The sequence below is a fragment of the Beta vulgaris genome, chromosome 3 (genome assembly GCF_026745355.1).
Source record: "Beta vulgaris subsp. vulgaris cultivar EL10 chromosome 3, EL10.2, whole genome shotgun sequence".
NCBI lineage: Eukaryota > Viridiplantae > Streptophyta > Magnoliopsida > Caryophyllales > Amaranthaceae > Beta > Beta vulgaris.
The window spans coordinates 17028141-17037882 of NC_079204.1; the positions used below are offsets into that span (position 1 = coordinate 17028141).

The window sequence follows — 9742 nt, forward strand, 5'->3', positions numbered from 1 at the left end:
TATAATTATTAAGTTAATTATGTTCCGAAAATTTTTATTACATTTGAGTTGGAGTATGGATATTTATTTTTGTTGTATTTGTAATATACTTATTTGTTTAATTTTATGAAGTTATTTATATTATGTGTTTGTAATTTAGTTGTTTAAAATTATTTGAGTAATATTTGTCGAAAGTTCCCAACTACAGTCGATTCCCATTTTCATAGTTATCCGTCGGTTTATTTGACACACACTCCTTGTCGGTTTAATGAAAAACAAAGCCCACCTCTTAGTTTTTTCTTTCTCTCGTGAAAACAGACTCCAAACCCCAACATTCTTCTCCTGCCTCAATCTTTCTCTCACCTCTGAATCTCTCCACCGCCCCTCCCTCGCCGGAGCTTCGTCTCGTCTTGCCGCCGCAAGCAAGCGACGCCCCTGTTCTTATTCCCTCTCTCTCCTATGTTCGTCTGATTTCTCGCCAGAGTTGCGTGTCTCCCTGCTCGCGTCTCTCTCCTCTGTTCGTGTTGCTACCGCGAGCGAAGTCTCGTTGTTGTCCCCGCTGTTGTGTTGCTGCTGTCCTTTGTCGCGAGCCGCTGATGGTGGTTTCTCTACTTGCCGCCATTACTCTGCCGCGTGGTAGTGTTGTTGTTATGCGGTGATGTTTGCTGGTTGTGCGATGTACCAAAAGGTACTACACCTCTCTTTGCTCCTTTCTTGATCCTGATTAGGTTCTTTTGGAATTTAAATGTTGATTATAAGCTGATTTATGATCTATTGGTGGTGAAATGTGATTCCTAGTGGTTTGTTGTTGATGATACTGAATTAATGTGGATTATGTATTAATATATTGAAATTGACTTGCGTTTATATAAGTTGATTCTATAAAGAGGGCAATATTGAATTGTTGTGTATTGTTGTGAAGTGTTGTGAATTGTTGGTGGTAAATTGAGATGAAAGAAGCCTCTCTATTTAGGTGGGAATTAAATTGGTGTAGTGTTGTTCTTGGAAAAGATTTGTGATTATAAATTCTCAAATTAGTTTAGTATATTATGTTAGTTTAGTTTGACTAAAGGAAGTCTTATCAGCCATGTTCAATAGCAAGAACCTAATTAAATGATTACCTTTGGATTAGTTATTAGTTAAAGAATGAGAATATTATGAGTTAACAAGAGACGATCTATATTTCATGACTCGAATGTTAATAGGGACTTGTTAAACCTTAAATAATATTGCTGTTAACAATTAGAATAGTTGTTTGAGTTCATTGTTAATTATGTTATAGAAATCCTGATTTTTGGCTTAAATTATCTTTATTAGTGTTTAAAGGTGATTTGAGTAACATATTAATATAGTAATGAAATTATGTTATTGATTTTGCTTATGCGATACATGAAAGTTGTTTCTACGTTGTTGATGGAAGTTCACTGAATTGTGGAAGGTGGCATACCTAATGTATATTTAGAATTCTAATTGTACGTTATCATTTTGTTAAGGTATATACTATATTAATAAGTTGATTGATGTGGTAAGTGTGTGATAGTGTTCTACTTATAGCTAAATGTTCTAGAATTGGTTGGGTGTAATTCTATAAATAAAAGATTAGTTATATGAAAATCTGACTAGAGTTATCAATGATACTATGGGGAAGAATAGTTTGAGTAGACTGTTTAAATGGGTCAACCTCATTAATAACCTCACATGAAGTCAAAGAAAAGATTAACTAATTACTATAATAATATGAAGAGTATGAAAGTTAGATTACTTAATTATGGAGTAGAACGGTGAAGATGTGTATGATAAAGTATTTAATTGGATAGCTATAAATAGAATAATATAATAAAGTGATGTTGATTGATTAGAATTCGGAAGACTAACTTGGTTTATGAGATTACTTAAGTAAGTGCAAGTTTGTACATTACTTTAAAGTAGTTTGAATTACACAATGAATGACTTCTAATTAGAAGAGAGGTTGACTCGCTATATTAAGTAAGATTATGATCCACTAATGGTTGTTATTGGAATCGAACTTACGATATAACATGGCCCATAATGGATTAGGTCTAATTAACCTTTGTTTCATGAATCTTGAGTTGTGGCGCTAACTCTCCTTAGTTAGTTCTAAGAGAGAGACTTATTGTAATTGTTGATGGTGTTTGATAACGGTTATTATCATTATTGAGATGAGTCTACATAGATATCGGTAAAGTGAAAAAGAATATGAACTATCTATATGCAAAAGTATGTGATGTGTGGAATCGGGTTAGTAACTCTCGCTAGTTAATTCTAGCTGAGAGACCTATTGTCACTATGGTTGGGTATTTTACAGAATATGATTGGTTACTTGTGTGGTAAGTATGTTTTGTAATTGTAATTGAGTTGAATCGAAATGCATAACTATATTGGCCTCGAAATACTTAAGTGATTATAACTCTCTAAGAAGAAGCCTTGCTTGTTGTTCAATGATTGTCAAGGATTACTATAACTATGAAATAGTTCTAAGAATGGTCTGATTGAGTTATGAACGATATGAAAGGAATCTAAAGGGGAAAGTAGCCTCGTCTGAGTCGACGGATGAGGTGACATGAACAGTGCCCCATGGACTGTGAACCTTGGGGGCCCACAGGGAAACCTGCCCATTGCTCTGTGGGGCGATAATCGGGCGTTATATCAGGTAATGTGAAACCTGTGGATGGCTGATGAAATCAGCGGAAAAATGTACTCCGGACTAGTCGCGGTTATTGGCCAAAAGTAAAGCGAATGGTTGGGTGACGACCCCCACTGTCGGAGTGTAAGCTTTGTCTCCTCCGCCGCGTTCTCTTTCCCCCTGGTTAAAAGGAATGTTATCTCAGAGTATGAAAGTTATATCGATAATGGATTCCCGATAAGGAATCGTATCGTGGTAAGTTGTTTCGATATTGGATTCCCGATAAGGAATCATATCAGGTAAGTAGTGAATGTTTATTCAGTATATGAATATGAATATCGATATTGGTTTCCTGATAAGGAGGCATATCATGGTAAGTGATACTAACGTTAGATTCCTGATAAGGAATCATATCTTGTTATGTGGATTCCTGATAAGGAATCGTATCTCGTTATTGAATTCCCGATAAGGAATCGTTATGATAGGGAAAGTTATTATGTTATTTGTTGCCTGATAAAGGTTTGTGTAGGACAGTTTAAAGGATTGATTAATAGAGTATGAAAGCATAAGTTTGGATTCTGATAAGAAATCAATTAAAGGAAGTAAAGTATATTGCTTATATCAAAGTTGGTAACCCAGATTCCTCATAAGGGATCGTGATATGTTGAAAGGTTAACTAATCAGTTTCTATATAAGATATATCAGTTACAAGATTGTTTGAAGTTACGTTGTTGGGTTTACTTTTATGTGAATGACGATGTCATAGAAAAGGAACAATCAGATAAAGATGTATAAGTATGTTGTCAACATGAGTTGATGTGATGCATGTTATGACAATGTGATTATGTTGACTGCTGAGTCGTTTTCAAGTAAAAGCCACCAAAGCATGTGTTACTCTTGTTTATGGGTTAGTACTCAGCTTTGCTGATGTGTGTACGTTGTTTTGTCATTTCTGTGGCCTGTCACTTGGTGGGTGGCAGTATCTTATATGTTTCAGGTTGAAGCCGTGAGTTATTCTTTTGCAAATGAAGCGGATACGAGATGGTACAGTACTATATTTGTTATTGAAGTGAGGACGCTCCACTTGTAATAGTTAAATCGTTTATTTTCTATAATGTATTTCTTCATTTAAGAACGTTAGCTAGTGCTCCTGATTCTCTGTTGGTTGTTGCTCCGCGAAAGCGTTGAGGTTGTTGAGCTTTGGGATTTGAAATATTTATAAATTGAATTTGAACAGGTTAATATTTTTCGCTTTAGCGTTGTCCTATTTTCAAAGGAAACTCTATCGAATTTTTTGTAGATATTTATGGGATTAGAGTCTGAGAATCAGAGCCTAGTTGCAATAGTTAATTAATTTGAATAGAGTTGGGAATTGAGTTCCACACTCTCCGATGTAGTTCGGTGAGTGTGATGGTAATAGTTCGGGTTATCTCGACCAGAGTCTCTTTCGCTGTGCTTAATCCTCTGTAAGCTGGTCGGGAGAATCTGGGCTGTTACAGATAGCCGGGTGACATATAATCGGGTGATGGATGTGGGTCGGGTCAGGGTGATATTTTTTCATCCATCACCCGACCCATCATCCGTTTACCACCCGACCCGTCACCAGTTTAAAGTAAAAAATATATATATTTTTTTAATTTTTGGCTTTTTCAATTTTCTCTCTCCTCTTTTTTTCCCATTTCAAATGCTAATTTCAATTTGTTTATTTTTATGTATTTTGATGAGTGAAATTTATTGTGATATTGTTATTTCATACTGTGTTAGATTTAGGTTTTTTTAAAAATATTTTTATGTTAATAATGTGGATTAGGGTTAGTTTGGAGACAATTTTACATAGTAAGTATAATTATATAAATGGATTAGTGTGTGGTTCTTGGAGTAATTTTTCTTTCTTCTCCTAATACTATTTGATTTCACCCGTTAATCACCCGATCCATCCGTTCAACCCGGTTACAAATGGATGGATGGATTCGGGTGGAGATGGATGCGGATGATGGATGGATCGGGTGGATGCGGGTGACGCTCCACCCGTCCCGAACCCGATCCATTTACATCTCTACTCGAAACCTAACGAGCCGAGCCAGAGCCTAATGGAGTGTGGCTCGAAAGCTCACAAACATGTTCGACAAATTATATATTACTATTTATATATTGATTTTTTAATCCACCTTAAAACTTGATTGGACTCCATTTTAAAAAACAAAAGGGTTAGCCCTTTAACATATGAGAGCTTAAAATAGAAAGTAAGGTTTTGGACTCTACTTAGAGCATGTTTGGCAAAACTAGCGGTTCTAGTAGCTGTTAGCTGTTGCAGTAGCTGTAGCTGTTGGGATAGTTGTTAGTTGTCTGCTAGTGGTTGTTAGAGTTTAGCATCTAAAGTAATTGTTAATTAGGAGTGTTTGGCAAAAGTAGCTGTTGAGATTGTAAGATACAATAAATGACATTCATTATATAATGTTTATTCGCTAATCGCTACCTATAAATCTCAAACGTTACTTGTATTAACGTTCTACAACCGCTACCCATAATCTACTCCAACCGTTACCCGTTAATACAACCACTAACTCACCAAACACTCATAATTTTCTTAACTTCCGTTTTGACCTTGTCCAACCGTTACCCGCTACCTAAAACGCTATTGTTAAACAGGGCCTTAGAGTGCTGGAGCAGGAAGATTATGCTTATACGCTACTGCATTATTTAATGCAAGTTCAAAAACAAAAGATTGACATCGCACACCACACCAAACCACTCATAGACACACCATACACCACCTGAGAATTTGTGCTGCATCAAATGGCCGGCGAGAGGTTGAGTTCGTGGCGGCGAGAAGAGGGCTTGTGGCGAACAACATAGAATGACATGTGAGCGTCCCTTTTTGAGTTAGCAGTTCAAGAATCCGGCGAGCGACCTTTTCTTTTTACTTCTTTTTCTTGAATTCCTCCTTAGATGTTTGATGAATGATGAATGATCATGATAATATATGGAAATCAGGTTCACTGTAGTACAAAAACAGATAAAACTAATCTCAATCCCCTTTCGAGCCGAAAAGTTTGTTGAACTCTTCTCGAGCCGAGCCTCGAACTGAGGCGAAGCTCACTTGTTTCCAGTTTGAGCCGAGCCTAGAATTTGGAGCTCGACGAGCTTCGAGCTCGAGACGAGCTCGGACTTTCTTCCTTTCGAGCCTAGCCGAGCCTGTCTAGGTTTGGTCTCGATTCGGCTCGTTAACACCCTTAGGACTATGCACTCATGTGAGAAGGTTCCATAAAAGTGGGTAAGTTGAAAATGGTTCTGATCAAGCTCATACTAGTTGAGCCTACTATCTCCATTTCTTTTAGGTAGCATTTGCTTCATATGATTCTAGTATGAGATATGAGTTTAGAATGAACAAAACTCATACATAATATTTGTTTAATAATTTGATAGATTTAAAATCATACTTCAAACCCATAAGGTATGGGGTTTAGAAACCCAAGGGGGAAGGTGGGTTCGGCTCATTTCAATACCTCTAAGCATTGTTGTTAAAATTCCGATCCAGATCTTACGATTCTACGATTTTACGATCCTGGAGGACCTTTCCGATCCCGATCCTACGTAGGATCTTAATTTTGTAGGATCTTTCGATCCTGCCCAACCAAAAAAAATTACATGGTAGGATCTTAACACGATTCTACGATCCTACGACTCTACGATCCGATCCTACCGTATAAAAATCATAAAGTAATTTCACATATTATATTTCTCCTATTAGATTTTGGTCGCATGTTACTTCAATCTTATACTATTGAAAAACTATCATCATTTGCTAATTAAAAAGTTCATTATTACTATGTGTAAATTTTTAACATGATGTTCTCACCATATTTTAGTATAATTATCTCTATTTCACCGAATCGTAGGATCTTACGATCCTACGATTCGATCCCACCGATTCGATTCTACCAACCCCTACGATCCAAAGTAGGATCCCGATCCTGATAACATTGCCTCTAAGTATTAAAATAGAACAAAAAAAATTCATTCCCAAATAAAACCAAACACATGGTATTAAATATCAAGTTTCAAACCTATACCACCTTGATTTCATTCCCGATTCCAAACTCATACCACTATATGAACCAAACGCCTCTTTAATGTTCCCATTTCCTTTTTTGGCCGTCTTTAATTATTTAATTGTTATACTTTAACTTTTCTCTTATATAACCTATCACATCTTTTACACTTTTCTACCTCATATATCAAGCACCCATTTTAATAATCCAACCAAAACCTTCCCACCTACCTAATTTTTCTCTCTACTATAATATTTTAATGCTTCTTTTACATTTCCAGAAAAAAAAAACATACATTCTTTGGTTATACTTCTTTCTTGCTTTTAGCAAAAGTTCCTTGGTTCGTTCTCCCCAAAGTGAAGTGTAACAATTAAAAAAACGAAGCGATTAGTAATTAAGAATTAAGTCTCTTGCAAGTTTGCCTGATCCATTAAGTGATCGGTCATATAGGGGGGTTTCTTTTGGTGTGTCGGGAAAGGGAAGAGTTTTCAAACTCATGTTTCCCTTACTTATTGTTCGACTGATGAATTTATATTTTCCGTTTACCTTTTTTTCAACTCAAGATTACCTAATTTCCTTCTAAATTGATTCCCTTCCCCCTCCCCCTTCCCCCTTCCCCCGCCCCCTTCCCAAGATTTTGAATTCCCTCTATTATTTGTGATTTGAAATCTTGTGAAAATGGCATAAGGCTGATTTTTAATGCACATATCACTCAATCTATGAATGGTTTTGATGTTATGACTGTTTTAAGAATAACTATCGAGAGCATATCGCGACTCGCGGCAGCCACCACCCCTCACGGCGAGAGCATTCCGCCAGTTTTTGGCGACTTTCACTTTCAACCCGATTCACCGCCTACGTGCCCTTTACGCCCAGTCATTCCGAAGAACACTTGCCCCCCCCGTCTTACCGCGGCTGCTGGCACGGAGTTAGCCGGGGCTTCTTCCTCGAGTCCTGTCATGATCGCGCACTCAACGAAAGAGCTTTACAAGTGGCATTACCATTAGCGCGATGCGATTTCGAATTGGTTTTATGCTAGGGTTCTTTTACGCGGCATCTATTCTTAGGTTTTGTTAGGATTACTTATGTTATAATAGGAGCTCCTTGGTGTTCATCGTTTGATACAACAATACACACACTTTTAGCCTCTAGTATTTTAGGAATACTTGTATTATTCTCTTTGTTTTTCTCCATCATAACGAATAAGCTCGAATCCCTCACTTGTGAACGTAGGTCTATTTGACCGGATCTCGTAAATACTTGTGTTCTCTTTTGTTTATTTTCTTTACTTCTTTTCTCATACTTATTATTTGATTGATTTGTTCCGCATTAATCAGACACTTCAACACTCGTTTCCTAACACCCTCATAACTAGCCTTAACACCATAACCAGTTAACCACAATTGACCATTCTTGACCCCCACCCCACCACCAGTAGGTTGACCCTACCACCACAAGCCACTGGAATGACCTCATAGACCAACATCAACTATCCTTCCAACCTCGCAGACCACCATTGAACCCTGCAACTAACCTAGTGAAACAACCGAAAATTGTGCAGATCACCACCAAACTCGAAGAGAAAACCAAAAATCGTGCGTAGCCAACAAAAAAAAAACCAATCCGACACACCACCCCATCGACGAGAGAGAAAGTCATACACCAACAAGTTAAGAGAGAAAGACTGGGATCTAAAAGGACAAGTTTAAAGAGAGAAACACATAGGGGAATTGGAGGGTTTAGAGTTCCTTGTCTCATTTAACCCTTTCTTGATTCCTTTTCATTCCTGCTTTTCTAGCAAAACTGTAACGCCCTGTAATTTATACAATTATAATAAAAGAACAGTAAACGCCAGTACCAAGATCGAACCAAATATTACATCTTTTGTTTATTATAGGGTAATAAAGAGTTTACAAGACATTACTGCCGTATTCCTAATAATAGAAATACAAGGCGAAAACAACCTAAAACATGATACTAATATTATAAAACACAAGTTAAGAACCTATAGTATATTAATCCTAAATTTTTTTATACTCCTCACTTTTGCCCATTTCCAATACTGATACCTGAGAACAAAATATTTTATAGCAGTCAACCCAAAAGGATCCAGTACATTCTCAATACCATGTAAAAACACCTTACAGATAATTCTATAAAATAATCAGTTATGGTTGTATAAAATCATTGGGTTTAGTTTCTCCGACAAATCTCGTGTGCACACCCCTACAATGACGTACATCACTTTGTATATAATTCATTTCTCCAACACAAACCACGAACCTCTATTTTATTTTAACATCTTTCCTCCACCACGAACCTCCATTTTATAATATCTTTTTCCTCCACCACGAACCTCCATTTCATTTTATCATAGTAACATCTTTATATAACCTCATTATTACCACATATGATAATCTTTTTAGAACCACCTTTGTATATAAATCATAATGTGACAAATATCATTTGCATTATAACCACATTATTTGCAAATCCCAATGTACCTTTATTATTATGCAAAAACCATTTTTCTACTAATAGTTTATCTAAAAAGCTTAATATAACAACACATTGTAGCAAAACAACATTAAGAAGGGATATTCAAGAATGTACCTCATAATATTGATGGTACCCAATTTTTAACTTACTATTTATTCTCACACTCTCTTTCTCTTTCTTTTCTTTTTGGTTCTTACAGTACTCAGCTCATATTATTTTGAAAAATTACTGAATAGCTTCATGCTTTTTATAGTTTATGAATTGCGGCTTACGTAAAAAAATTTTACTAGTGTCTCACTTTTGGTTAGTTGACTATGCTGTGGCAATGCATGCTGCTTTTTTTCCCTTTCCTCTCTATGTTACATTTCATCACTCTAGTAACCTAGGCTAGGTAGATGTTCAGTTTTAGTAGCCAAAATCAATGCAATCACGTAAGTATGGTGATTAAATCGCCATAAAGAAAGATAAGTATTCACTTGACAATGGCCAAGTGTCATCGGGTATTCAATTTGAAACCTACAATTATTGTATTTTACGTATTGTCTGAAAATGGGTAGCGATTGTCAAT

At 36.3% G+C, this 9742-nt stretch overlaps 1 long non-coding RNA gene across 1 annotated transcript; it reads right to left on the reverse strand.

The window, feature by feature from the left end:
• Nucleotides 1-8537: 8537 nt before the first annotated feature.
• On the reverse strand, nt 8538-9373 carry LOC125495837 (uncharacterized). The gene is made up of 2 exons (XR_007272243.2): nt 9289-9373; nt 8538-8744 (listed from the first exon to the last, which is right to left on the reverse strand). It is a non-coding gene; the product is annotated as an uncharacterized LOC125495837 (long non-coding RNA).
• Between the last annotated feature and the right edge of the window lie 369 nt (nt 9374-9742).